Source organism: Meles meles, chromosome 8, assembly GCF_922984935.1.
Source record: "Meles meles chromosome 8, mMelMel3.1 paternal haplotype, whole genome shotgun sequence".
Taxonomy (NCBI): domain Eukaryota; kingdom Metazoa; phylum Chordata; class Mammalia; order Carnivora; family Mustelidae; genus Meles; species Meles meles.
Window position 1 is genome coordinate 18,400,175 of NC_060073.1, and position 14,864 is coordinate 18,415,038.

The window sequence follows — 14,864 nt, forward strand, 5'->3', positions numbered from 1 at the left end:
ACTGTCTTTCAGAATTGAAGGAGAGAGAAAGAGTTTTTTGGACAAGGAAAAACTGAAGGAATCTTCACCACAAGACCAGCCTTACAAGAAATGTTACAGGGAGTTCTTTAAGCTACATTGAAAGGACACTAATTAATAACATGAAAGCATAGGAAGGTATAAATCTAACCAGCAAAGATAAAATACAGTTAAATTCAGAATATTCCAGGGTTGTAATGGTGATAGGTAAATCTCTTATAACTCTAATATGAAGGTTAAAAGACAAAAGTACTAAAAATAACTATAACTACTATAATTCATTAATGGATTCACAAGATAAAAAGATGTAAATTGTGACATCAAAAATATTAAATGGGTGGGGATTAAAAATGTAGAGCTTTAATATATATTTGAACTTAAGTTGGTATGAGCTTAAAATAGACTATTATTAATACAAGATTTTTATGTAAACTTCATGGTAACCACAAAGCAAAAACCTGTAACGCATACACAAAAGATAAAGAGAAAGGAATCTAAGCACACCATTATAGAAAATCATCACAAAAAAGGAGCAACACAAGAAGAAAGGAAGAAAGAGTTACAAAGAGCCAGGAAACAATTAACAAAATGGCAACAGTTAGTCCATACCTACCAATAATTATTCTAAATATAAATGGACTAAGTTATCCAATCAAAGGCATAGAGTGGCTGAATGTATTAAAAAATAAGACCCAACTTTATAAGCTGTTTACAAAATTCTCTCTTCAGCTTTAAAAAAAAGATTTAATATGTTATGCTAGTCACCACACAAACCTAAAGTGAATGGATGGAAAAAATATTCCATGCAAATGGAAATCAAAAGAAAGCAGGGGTAGCTATACTTACATAAATAAAATAGACTTTAAGACAAAGACTATAATAAAAAAACAAAGAAGGTCATTATGCAATGATAAAGAAGTCAATTCAACAAGAAGATTCTAAAAAAGGAATTGATAAGAAGTTGGTTGAAAAAAGAAAAAAAAAGGAAAGAATGTAATCAGGCTGGAGACTAGAACAAAACCATATGCTAGATTTAGGGTATATTTTGATCTGTTAGAAGAAACTGTATCCCAAAATTTAAAAGAAAGAAAAACCTACATGTATACAAAAATAAGGTAAAATTCAATGAAGGGATAGAATATGACTATTACAATGAAAATTAAAAAAAGATTTTTGGAAAAGTATTGATATGATAAAATGGTTTAAAAAAGTTAAAATAGGGGGTGCCTGGGTGGCTCAGTGGGTTAAAGCCTCTGCCTTCAGCTCAGGTCATGATCTCACGGTCCTGGGATTGGGCCCCATATTGGGCTCTCTGCTTAGTGGGAAGCCTGCTTCCCCTTCTCTCTCTGCCTGCCTCTCTGCCTACTTGTGATCTCTCTCTGTCAAAATAAATAAATAAATAAAATTAAAAAATAAATAAATGAATAAATAAAATTAAAAGTCAGAATAGGAAAGAGGAAAAATTAAAAAAATAGAATAAGAAAAAAATAAAATTAAAAAAATTTAACTTTGAAAGACTAAATTTAGTCTTCTAACAGATCAAAATATAAGATTCTTTTTTAGAATCTTTTTTAATTTTCATCTTTACATTCATATTCCATCCTTTCATCATGTTTACCCTTATTTGTGTGTGTGTGTGTGTGTGTGTGTGTGTGTGTGTGTGTGTATGTGTGTATATATATATATTTTTTTTTTCTTTCTTTCTTTAAAATTTTGGGAGGCAGTTTCTTCTAACAGACTAAATACAAAATCAAGTGTGTGACCCTGTTCGATTCACCAGTCTAATTAATATATATGTATATGAATATATTCTCAAACACACACACACACACAGATTTTTTTTCTCTCCTTTCTTCTCCCCCCAGTTTTGGGTCTCTTCCAATTTGGTTAGTGTATATTTTTCTGGGGTCTGTTACCTTTTTAGTATTTTGTTCTCTCATTCATCTATTCTTATCTGGATAAAATAACAAGGCAGAAAAACCTCAAAAAAGAAGAGGAGGCAGTACTGACAGCTAGGAACCTAATCAACATGGACATTAGTAAGATGTCAGAATTAGAGTTCAGAATGATGATTATCAAGGTGCTAGCTGGGGCTTGGAAAAAAGCATGGAAGATACTAGAGAATCCCTTTCTGGAGAAATAAAAGAACTAAAATCTAATCAAGTTGAAACCAAGAAAAGCTATTAATGGGGTGCCATCAAAAATGAATGCTCTGCTAGGACAAAGGAGGCAGAAGAGAGAATTAGTGATATAGAAGATCAAATGATGGAGTATAAGAAGCTGAGAAAAAGAGATAAACAACTACTTGACCATGAAGGGAGAATTCGAGAGATAAGTGATACCATAAGATGAAACTATATTAGAATAATTTGGATCCCAGAAGAAAAAGAAAAAGAGACGGGGGCAGAAAGCATGTTGGAGCAAATTATAACAGAGAATTTCCCTAATTTGGCGAAGGGAACAAGCATCAAAATCCAGGAGGCATAGAGAACCCCCCTCAAAATCAATAAAAATGGGTCAATACCCCATCATCTAATAGTTAAACTTACAAGTCTCAGTGACAAAGAGAAAATCCTGCTCGGGACAAGAGGTCTGTAAAATACAACAGAAGAAATATTAGATTGGCAGCAGACCTATCCACAGAGACCTGGCAGGCCAGAAAGGACTGGCATGATATATTTAGAGCAATAAATGAGAAAAGTATGCGGCCAAGAATACTATACCCAGCTAGGCTGTCACTGAAAATAGAGAGGTAAAAAGCTTCCAAGACAAAAACTAAAAGCATTTGAAAACACCAAACCAACCCTACAGGAAATATTAAAAGGGGTCCTCTAAGCAAAGAGGGAGCCTAAAAGTAACACAAACCAGAAAGGAACAGAGACAATATATAGTAACAGTCACTTTACAGGCAATACAATGGCACTAAATTCATATTTTTCAATAGTTACCCTGAGTGTAAATGGGATAAATGCCCCAATAAAAAGACACAGGGTACCAGAATGGATAAAAAGACAAGACCCGTCACTATGCTGTCTGCAAGAAACTCATTTCAGGCCCAAAGACACCTCCAGATTTAAAGTAAGGGGTGAAAAACAATTTATTATGCTAATGAACATCAAAAGGATAAAAAGACAAGACCCGTCACTATGCTGTCTGCAAGAAACTCATTTCAGGCCCAAAGACACCTCCAGATTTAAAGTAAGGGGTGAAAAACAATTTATTATGCTAATGAACATCAAAAGAAAGCTGGGGTGGCAATCCTTATATCAGACAAATTAGATTTTAAGCCAAAGACGATAATAAGAGATAAGGAAGGACACTATATCATACTTAAAGGGTCTATCCAACAAGAAGATCTAACAATTTTAAATATCTATGCCCCTAACATGGGAGAAGCCAATTATATAAACCAATTAATAACAAAATCAAAGAAACACATCAACAATAATACAATAATAGTGGGGGACTTTAACACCCTCCTCACTGAAATGGACATATCATCTAAGCAAAAGATCAACAAGGAAATAAAAGCTTTAAATGACACATTGGACCAGATGGACATCACAGCTATATTCAGAATATTCCATCCCAAAGCAACAGAATACACATTCTTCTCGAGTACACATGGAACATTCTCCAGAACAGATCACATCCTGAGCCACAAATCACATCTCAACTGGTACCTAAAGATTGGGATCATTCCCTAAATATTTTCAGACCACAATGCTTTGAAACTAGAACTCAACTACAAGAGGAAAGTTGGAAAGAACTCAAATACATGGAGGCCAAAGAGCATCCTACTAAAGAATGAATGGATCAACCAGGAAATTAAAGAAAGATTTTTAAAAATTCATGGAAATAAATGAAAACACAACTGTTCAAAATCTTTGGGACACAGCAAAGGCAATATTGGGAGGAAAGTATATAGCAATATAAGCCTTTCTTAAGTAATAAGACAAGTTTCAAGTATGCAGCCTAACCCTATACTTAAAGGAACTGGAGAAAGAACAGCAAATAAAACCTAAACCTAGCAGGAGGAGAGAAATAATAAAGATCAGAGCAGAAATCAATGAAATAAAAACAAAACAAAACAAAACAAAAAAAAAAAACCAATAGGACAAATCAAGAAAACTAGGAACTGGTTCTTTGAAAGAATTAATAAGATTGATAAACCCCTGGCCAGACTTATCAAAAAGAAAAAAGAAAGGACCCAAATAAATAAAATCATGAATGAAAGAGGAGAGATCACAACCAACACCAATAGAATACAAAGAATTATAAGAACATATTATGAAAAACTATACACCCACGAATTTAACAATCTGGAAGATATGGGTGCATTCCTAGAGATATATAAATTATCAAACTGAGCCAGGAAGAAATAGAAAACCTGAACAGACCCATAACCAGTAAAGAGATTGAAGCAGTCATCAAAAATCCCCAAGAAACAAGAGCCCAGGACCAGACGGATTCCTAGGGGAATTCTACAAAACATTTAAAGAATTAATACATATTCTCCTGAAACTGTTCCAAAAAAATAGAAATGGAAGGAAAACTTCCAAACTCATTTTATGAAGTCATCATTACCTTGATCTCAAAGCCAGACAAAGACCCCATCAAAAAGGAGAATTACAGACCAATATCCTTGATGAACATGGATGCAAAAATTCTCACCAAAATGCTACTGAATAAGATCCAACAGTCCCTTAAAAGGATTATTCACCACAACAAAGTGGGATTTATTCCTAGGCTGCAAGGTTCATTCAACATCTGCAAATCAATCAATGTGATACAATACATTAATAAAAGAAAGAACAAGAACCATATGATATTCTCAATAGGTGCTGAAAAATCATTTCACAAAGTACAGCAACCTTTCTTGACTTAAACTCTTCACAGTGTAGAGATACAGGATATATACCTCAACATGATCAAAGCCATCTATGAAAAACCCACAGAGAATACCATTCTCAATGGGGGGAAAAATTGAGAGCTTTTCCCCTAAGGTTAGGAACAAGGCAGAGCTCTCCACTATCACCACTGCTATTCAACATAGTACTAGAAGTCCTAATCTCAGGAATCAGACAACAAAAAGAAATTAAAGGCATCCAAATCAGCAAAGAATCAAACTCTCACTTCTTGCAAATGATATGATATTTTGTGTGGAAAACCCGAAAGACTCAACTCCAAAACTACTAGAACTCATACAGGAATTCAGTAAAGTGTCAGCATAGAAAATCAATGAACAGAAATCAGTTGCGTTTCTATACACCAACAACAAGACAGAAAAAAGAGAAATTATGGAGTCAATCCCATTTACAATTGTACCCAAAACTATAAGATCCTTGAGAATAAACCTCACCAAAGAGGCAAATAATCTGTACTCAGAAAACTACAAAGTACTTATGAAAGAAATTGAGGAAGACACAAAGAAATGGAAAAACGTTCATGTTCATGGATTGGAAGAACAAATATTGTGAAAATGTCTATGCTACCTAAAACAATCTACGCATTTAATGCAATCCCTATCAAAATACCATCTACTTTTTTCAAAGAAATGGAACAAATAATCCTAAAATTTATATGGAACCAGAAAAGACCCCAAATAGCCAGAGGAATGTTGAAAAAGAAAGCCAAAGTTGGTGGCATCACAATTCCAGACTTCAGGCTCTACTTACAATGCTGTAATCATCAAGGCAGTACGGTACTGGCACAAAAACAGACACATAGATTAATGGAACAGAATAGAGAGCCCAGAAATGGACCTTCAACTGTTAACTAATCTTTGACAAAGCAGGAAAGACTCTCCAATGGAAAAAAGATAGTTTCTTCAACAAATGGTATTGCAAAATTGGACAGCCACATGCAGAAGAATGAATCTGGACCATTTCCTTACACCACACACAAAAATGGACTCAAAATGGATGAAAGATCTCAATGTGAGAAAGGAATCCATCAAAATCCTTGAGAAAAACACAGGCAGCAACCTCTTCGACCTCAGCCACAGCAACTTCTTCCTAGATATGCTGCCAAAGGCAAGGAAAGCAAGGGCAAAAATGAACTATTGGGACTTCATCAACATCAAAAGCTTTTGAACAGCAAAGGAAACAGTCAACAAAACCAAAAGATGACCAAAACAATGGGAGAAGATATTTGCAAATGACATATCAGTTAAAGGGCTAGTATCCAAAATCTATAAAGACCTTATCAAACTCAACACCCAAAGAACAAATAATCCAATCAAGAAATGAGCAGAAGACATGAACAGACATTTCTGCAAAGAAGACATCCAAATGGCCAAGAGACATGAAAAAGTTCTCAACATCACTTGGCATCAGGGAAATACAAATCAAAACCACAGGGAGGTATCACCTCACAGCAGTCAGAATGGCTAAAATTAACAAGTCAGGAAATGACAGATGCTGGCAAGGATGTGGAGAAAGGGGAGCCCTCCTTCACTGTTGGTGGGAATGCAAGCTGGTGCAGTCACTCTGGAAAACAGCATGGAGGTTCCTCAAAAAGTTGAAAACAGAGCTATCCTGTGACCCAGCAATCGCACTACTGGTTATTTACCCTAAAGATACAAATGTAGTGATCCAAAGGGGCATGTGCAGCTGTATGTTTATAGCAGTAATGTCCACAATAACCAAATTATGGAAAGATGTCTATCAACATATGAATGGATAAATTAGATGTGGTATATATATACATTGGAATACTATGCAGCCATCAAAAAACCAAAATCTTGCCATTTACAATGATGTGGATGGAACTAGAAGGTATTATGTGGTTTTTTTAAAGAGATTTTATTTATTTATTTGACAGACAGAGATCACAAGTAGGCAGAGAGGCAGGCAGAGAGAGAGAGAGGAAGGGAAGCAGGCTTCCCACTGAGCAGAGAGCCCAACATGGGGCTTGATCCCAGGACCTCGGGATCATGACCCAAGTCGAAGGCAGAGGCTTTAACCCACTGAGACACCCAGGCACCCCAAGAGGGTATTATGTTAAGCAAAATAAGTCAATCGGAGAAAGACAATTATCATATGATCTCTCTGATACAAGGAATTTGAAAGGCAGGGTGGGGGGTCATGGTGGATAAGGAGGAAAAAAATGAAACAAGAAGGGACCGGGGAGGGAGACAAACCATAAGAGACTCTTTTTTTTTTTTTTTTTTTTTTCATTTTTAATGGTTTTTTAATTTTTTATTTATTTCTTATTTTTTATAAACATATAATGTATTTTTATCCCCAGGGGCACAGGTCTGTGAATCGCCAGGTTTACACACTTCACAGCACTCACCATAGCACATACCCTCCCCAATGTCCATAAGCCCCTCCCCCTCTCCCAACCCCCCCTCACCCCAGCAACCCTGTTTGTTTTGTGAGATTAAGAGTCACTTATGATTTGTCTCCCTCCCAATCCCATCTTGTTTCATTTATTCTTCTCCTATCCCCCAACCCCCCATGTTGCATCTCCACGTCCTCATATCAGGGAGATCATATGATAGTTGTCTTTCTCCAATTGACTTATTTCACTAAGCCTGATACCCTCTATTTCCATCCACATCGTCGCAAATGGCAAGATTTCATTTCTTTTGATGGCTGCATAGTATTCCATTGTGTATATATACCACCTCTTCTTTATCCATTCATCTATTGGTGGACATCTAGGTTCTTTCCATAGTTTGGCTATTGTAGACATTGCTGCTATAAACATCCGGGTGCACATGCCCCTTCGGATCACTATGTTTGTATCTTTAGGGTAAATACCCAGTAGTGCAATTTCTGGGTCATAGGGTAGTTCTATTTTCAACATTTTGAGGAACCTCCATGCTGTTTTCCAGAGTGGCTGCACCATCTTGCATTCCCACCAACAGTGTAGGAGGGTTCCCCTTTCTCCGCATCCTCGCCAGCATCTGTCATTTCCTGACTTGTTAATTTTAGCCATTCTGACTGGTGTGAGGTGATATCTCATTGTTGTTTTGATTTGTATTTCCCTGATGCCGAGTGATGTGGAGCACTTTTTCATGTGTTTGTTGGCCATCTGGATGTCTTCTTTGCAGAAATGTCTGTTCATGTCCTCTGCCCATTTCTTGATTGGATTGTTTATTCTTTGGGTGTTGAGTTTGCTAAGTTCCTTATAGATTTTGGATACTAGCCCTTTATCTGATATGTCGTTTGCAAATATCTTCTCCCATTCTGTCAGTTGTCTTTTGGTTTTGTTGACTGTTTCCTTTGCTGTTCAAAAGCTTTTGATCTTGATGAAGTCCCAATAGTTCATTTTTCCATAAGAGACTCTTAATCTCAGGAAACAAACTGAAAGTTGCTGGGGGGTATGGAGGGGAGGGATAGGGTTGCTGGATGATGGACATTGGGGAGGGTATGTGCTATGGGGAGTGCTGTGAATTGCATAAGACTGATGATTCATAGACTTGTACCCCTAAAGCAAATAATACATTATATATAAATTTTTTAAAAATAGGAAAAATCAATGAAACTAAGAAGTAGTTTTCTGAAATAAGTAATAGACAAACCTTTAGCAAGACTGATGAAGAAAAAAAAGACAGGACTCAAAAAATTAGAAATAACAAATGATACCACACAAATACAAAGGACTATCAGAGACTACTATGAACAATTATATGCCAACAAATTGGATCAATTCCTAGAAACAAACAAACCTCCAAGACTGAATCATGAAGAAACAGAAAATCTGAACAAACTAATTACTAGTAAGGAGATTGAATCAGTAATCAAAAGCCTCCCAACAAAGAAATAACCTAAGTATCCATCAATAATTGAATGGATAAGGAAGATAATCATCAATTATTGATAATCAATAATTGAATGTGGTATATAAATACACAATGAAATATTACTCATTCATAAGAAGGAAGGGAATCCTGCTATTTGCAACAACATGTGTAGACCTTGAGGCATTATGCCAAATAAAGTCAAATAAATACTGCATGGTATCACTTATATGTGGAATCTAAAGGGAAAAAAAGTTAAGTAAAACTCATGGAAACAGAGTAGAAAAGTAGTTGCCAAGAGCCGGCATTGGGGACTTAGGGACAGGCTGAGATAAAGGAACAAATGTTCAGCTACAAGATGAATAAGGTTGGAGAATCTGATGGAAAACATGGTGACTATAGTTGATAACACTGTATTGTATAACCGAAATTTGCTAAGAAAGTAGAACTTAAATGTTCTCACACACAACCCCCAACTCTGAGGTTGTGAGGTGAAGGATGTATATCAGTAACTACACAGGGGAATCCTTTCACAATGAATATGATTATGAATATCAAATCACCATAACGTACAGTTTAAGGATCTTACAATTTTATTTGTCAATTATACCTCAATAAATCTGAAATTTAAAAAAAAGTTAAATAAAAAAAAGAAGGGTGCTATGGACTGAATTGTTCCCCCAAAATTCATATGGTTGAAGACCTAATCTTCATTGTGATGTGAGGGTGTTTGGAGATGGAGCCTGTGGAAGGCAATGAGGGTTAGATGAGGTCATGAGAGTAGGGTCCTCTTGATGGGGTTAGCAGGCTTCTAAGAAGAGGAGCAGAGAGAGAACACTGTGTCCCCCACACATACCCTCAGCACCATGTGAGGACACAGCAGAAGGCAGCTCTGCAAGGCAGGAAGAGAGCCATCACCAGGGAACCAGACCCACCAGCACCTTGATTTTGTACTTCTGGCCTCCGGAACTATGAAAACTAAACTTGTGGGGGCACCTGGGTGGCTCAGTGGGTTAAAGCCTCTGCCTTCGGCTCAGGTCATGATCTCAGGGTGCTGGGATCGAGCCCCACATCAGGATCTCTGCTCAGCAGGGAGCCTGCTTCCCCCTCTCTCTCTGCCTGCCTCTCTGCCTACTTGTGATCTCGATCTCTCTCTCTGTGTCAAATAAATAAAATCTAAATAAATAAATAAATAAATAAACTTGTGTTGTTTAAGCCACTCAGGATGGTATTTGTTACAGCAGCCTGTGTATGATATTGAAAAAATATATCAACTGAAAAAAAGGCAGGTCAAACAAGAGTGTGCCAACATGATAGTATAGATGTAAAAATGATAATGACTTGTTCGAATCCATGTATTCTCAGCTGTTTCCATTGATTCTCTACAACACAGATATCAGCCTCTCTGCATTTGGCAGAAAAAGTTCGCTTCTGCCACTGTCATCATCAAGGGAAGAAAAAGAGCCAATTAGTTCTCCGTTCTGTGCAGTCGATGATCAGTCGCTGCTTTCTGTGGCCCATGCCCAGCTTTATGACATGATGCCTTTGGCAACTAATTATACTCTAAGGAGCTGAGGCAAAGAGTGAGGAAAAGTTTGCAAAGAAGCAAATTAATGTCATCCCTCAGGGGGTTTTCAGAGCTGAGTATTCTTTTACCTCTTTGAGATCCCCAGGAGCTGTAGGTAAGTAATTAAAGGCATGACTGGAGGCTGTGAGAACACTGATGAGCCAGAGTCTGCAGTTCCAGGATCCTCCCATAACCACACTGTGCACCTGAACCAGGACTCAACACCTCCCAGCACCTCTGTTAGATCCACTGAACAAGACATTGAGAAGTAGCTGGGTTGCCATGCCAGTGCAGAAGCACAGAGGCCATTTCTTTCCCATCTCCTACTTCCCCAGACATGTGTCCCTGGAAGGGTGGACAATACCATTATCTGTGGAATCCCTGCTAGGTACCAGGCATGGCTAAGCACTTTATCCATTGGATTGACCAATATGGCACAGAACGTCAGTGCTCACTTATACCTGCAGTTTTCTGCTTCCTGGGTAAACAGCTAAATGCTATTTCCCTGTCAGTGGAATGCAGGTGAAAGTGATACATGTCATTTCCACACTTGGCCATAGAAACCCCCCACACAGTGTCTTCCACTTTCTCTTCCTCATCTTCCAGCTAGAAGGTGACACTCTGAATGACCTTAAGAGGTTTGGGTTAAAGGGGATGGAACCTGTACCAGCCTGGGTCCTTGAATGGTGCCAACCACATTAAACTGTGGCATGACTGTTAAGTCACTGAGAGCTGGGCCTTGTTTGTTATAATGGCAGTTAGTTTATCCAAAACATCATTTCACCATCTCAAAAACACAAATTAAATCACATCTTTTATTTACCCAACTAATGATTCAAGGCACACCTGCCTTACTAACAGAAGTCCACTATCTCCCACATAATGCTGAACCTCATCTCCATCTCAAGAACTTCTGAGGAACTCCCAGCCCAAAGGATTCCTGATGCCAAAGACCATGTAGGAGAGAGGAATTAAAAATCTGACTAGGCACCCTCTTTGGTCATTGCCACGTAACTGGACCTGTGTAATCTGATGGATATGGGTCTGCTGCCCAAGTCCAGACCGCTGTCACGCCATGGTTAGAGTCCACATGTGAGCCCCAAGGTCATAGTTCTCTTTGTTTACTCTCACATGCTCAGCTATTGCTCCCCAAAACACAACGGTCCAGTATGGCTGAACCCAGAGGGGCTTCCAGGTCCAGGCACATGCTCCACCAAATCAAGCCTCCCACACAAACCCTGGTGCTGAACCTACAATCACCAACACCCACTGGTCCCTCTTTCCCTCATGGAGCGCTCCCTCTTGAGGCTTTTAATAATCATTTATGCTGATGGATCATGGCCAACGTTACCAGGAACCACCTAAATAGGTTTCCTTAGTTGCAAATCTTACAGACCAAAAGTTGGAGGTTTGGGCTCTTTCTTCCCAGAAAGCCCCTTACTCTGTATGAAAATTGTGCGTACCAAGGGGAGGCACTTTTTACTCCACCTCTTGAAAAACATCATAATAATAGGTCCCCACACTTACAACATCTGCATTACTAAGCAGGGCACTCAATTAATTTCTCAGAACAAAGACATCTACTCCAAGGAAACTTCCTGCCTCTGTCTACACAGAGAAGAAGCTAGCAGTTAATCTTGAGTTTTGCACAGAGTATCTCATTTAAAGCGATGAGTAAATGCTATCATATCACACAGCATTATGAGTCAATGCTATTATTCTTACAAAGAACTAGAGGTTCAAAGAAGGGAAGTAGCTTATCTGCAGGATCACAGCTAGTAGGTGGTCAGCTAGGCCACAAGTAGTGTTCATTGGACCCAAAAGCCTAAAGCAGTTTTTGAGGATCAGGAACACAGGAGAGGTTTAGCTGGACAGTCTGGTTGAAAGTCTCCCGGGAGGCCACAGTTAAGTTGTGTGCCTCTGGCCTGTGTGGCTGTGTGGCACTCTGGGTGACAGAGAGCAAAGATCATTGGGAGTTATCTTGGTTGGAGACCACACAGGACTTCTTTTCCCCTCTTTTTTTAACCTAAATTTCCTAATTTTTTTAAATAAATATTTTATTTATTTATTTATTTATTTGTCAGAGAGAGAGAGCATAAGCATGGGAAGCAGCAGGCAGAGGGAGACACGGGCTCCTCGCTGAGTAAGGAGCCCAGTGCAGGACTTGATCCCAGAACCCTGGGATCATGACCTGAGCCGAAGGCAGATGCTTAACCAACTAAGTCACACAGACATCCCTAAATTTTCTAAATTTCTTACCAAGAACATACTGTATGCCAGATTATAAAGAAAAAAGCTACCGAGTGCTGGCAAGGGCACTTCTTCAACCCTGTTGATTTTTAGGCCTCCTATCTCTGCCTTCTAGTTCCTTTTCCAATCCTATTTTCCTCCATTGCCTTCCCAGGTTAACCAGGTGTCCCTTCCTCGGCCCAATCCTCTGGCGCCATCTAGTGTACACTTTCGAAATGGCGCCCCTGACAAAGTTTCTCAACTTTGGGATCCAAGGATTTACCTTGCCTTCAGGAAAGTGACTTGGATAGGATGTAACTCGTAAGTCTAGAGTCTCGTGTTTTTCCTCAGAAGCCTCAGAGATCTCCAAGTCCAGTCCCAGAGGGAGCTGTGAAACCCCAGAAGGGATGGATGGGCTGTGAGAACTTTTGAGAACAGGGACTAAACCTGTCTCCTCCTTCGGCTCCTTAGACGCCAACTAGCCCTCCTCGCTCCCAGACCAACATTCAGCCAGGAGCACGAAGGTCCCTAGTTTCCTCCAGCTTTACAGCTCAGAACCTAACTTCCAAAAACTTAACATTCTCTTTTAACAAACTGCTAGCAGCTGGAGGTGCTCAAAAAACAGTCTTGGGCTCACACTCATTTTAGAGAACTTTGTAAAACTTAACAAATATATTTTAAAATATGTTATAACAATATTAGATTTGCATTAGTTTAGTAGTCACTGGAATAAAATAGAAAATTTGGGCAAGTAAAAATAAAAATAAAGCTCCTCATAATCCCAATTGTGGAGTTGTCTTTCTTCTATGCATTTATCTGCTTTTTAAATGGAATTATTCCCTACTTCAGTTCTACAAATTGCTTTTCTCAGACTTCACATGCCAGAAGAGCACAGGTGATTATCTGATGTTTATTTCCAATGATACCTCAGTTTCTTGGCTATACCTGAGTAATCTTTATTGAACTAAGTATTAGAAGCAGAAGACACTCATATGTGAGACCATTTTTGCCTTTTAGCCTGGTTTTTTAAAAAGTCAGAAACAGTGTGAAGGTTTCTTGCATTCTCCTGCCTCACCCAAACCAAGAGGGTATGCAGAAATATTTGGGGACAACTTTGGCCTGAACCAAGGCATGAAGACTATGTATGCATCCCCTCCCCCCAGTGTTATCTCTGAGCAGAAAGCCTGGGAGGGCTAATTGTATCATAACCTTCAGTGAGGGCTTCTAGGATGGAGCTATCGGCAAATTCTGTTTTCTCTGGTGTGATAGATACCTCCAGATTCTGGTTTATCATTGCCTGGTTAAGAAATGGACTGTTTTAAGGTGATGGGTGTTAAGGAGTGCTCTTGGGATGAGCCCAGGGCGATGTATGGGTCACTATATTGTACACCTGAAACTAACATAACACTGTATGTTAACTAACTGGAATTAAAATTAAAACTTTTTAAAAACTGACTATTTTAAATGAAATCGTCTACTCTTGAAAGAGATGACTATGAACCAAGCCTTGAAGTTGACTCAAATCCCAGCTTCACCCATTACTAGCTGCGAGGCTGTTTTTGTTATTGCCACAAAAATGCTATATAATAGGGGCACCTGGGTGGATCAGTCGGTTAAGCATCTGACTCTTGATTTCAGCTCAGGTTGTGATCTCGGGGTCCTGGAATTGAGCTCCCCATGGGACTCCAAGCTCAGCATGGAGTCTGCTTGTTCTCCCTCTGCTCCTCCCCATACTCTCTCTTTCCCTCTCTCTCAAATAAATAAATAAAATCTTTTTTTTAATGCCACATAATAAATGATCCCAAAGTCACAGAGAATGGAGTAAATCATTCTCATGGATGTGTAGGTCAACTAGGGAGCAGCGAACAGAGGCAGGGCTGGACCAGGTGTCCGTGCTCCCAGGTGGAGCCCAGCTGGGCTTGGCTGGGGCAGGTCTGTCTGCTCCACACGTATTCATTCTGGGGCTCAGGCTTACACGACAGCAGCTGCCCAGGGGAGGTTCTTTTCATAGCTATGGTTGCAGTACAAGAAAGTGAACAAAACCAAGTGAAGCATCTTATGATCTACGTTTAGCACTATACTGTCACTTCTGCCCCTATCCACAAGCCAAAACAAATCATCCGGCCTCATCCTGAGTGAAAGACAAGGGAGGGGAGCGTATTGGGCCACCACCGTCCTGTACACAGAGGCCCACCTACCTTTCTGGCTTCTTATTGTGCTTTTACCTCCCCTGTCAGTTATGCTCCAAAGACCACAGTCTCCCTGACCCCGTTTCAAAGTACTGAATGCATTCCTGCC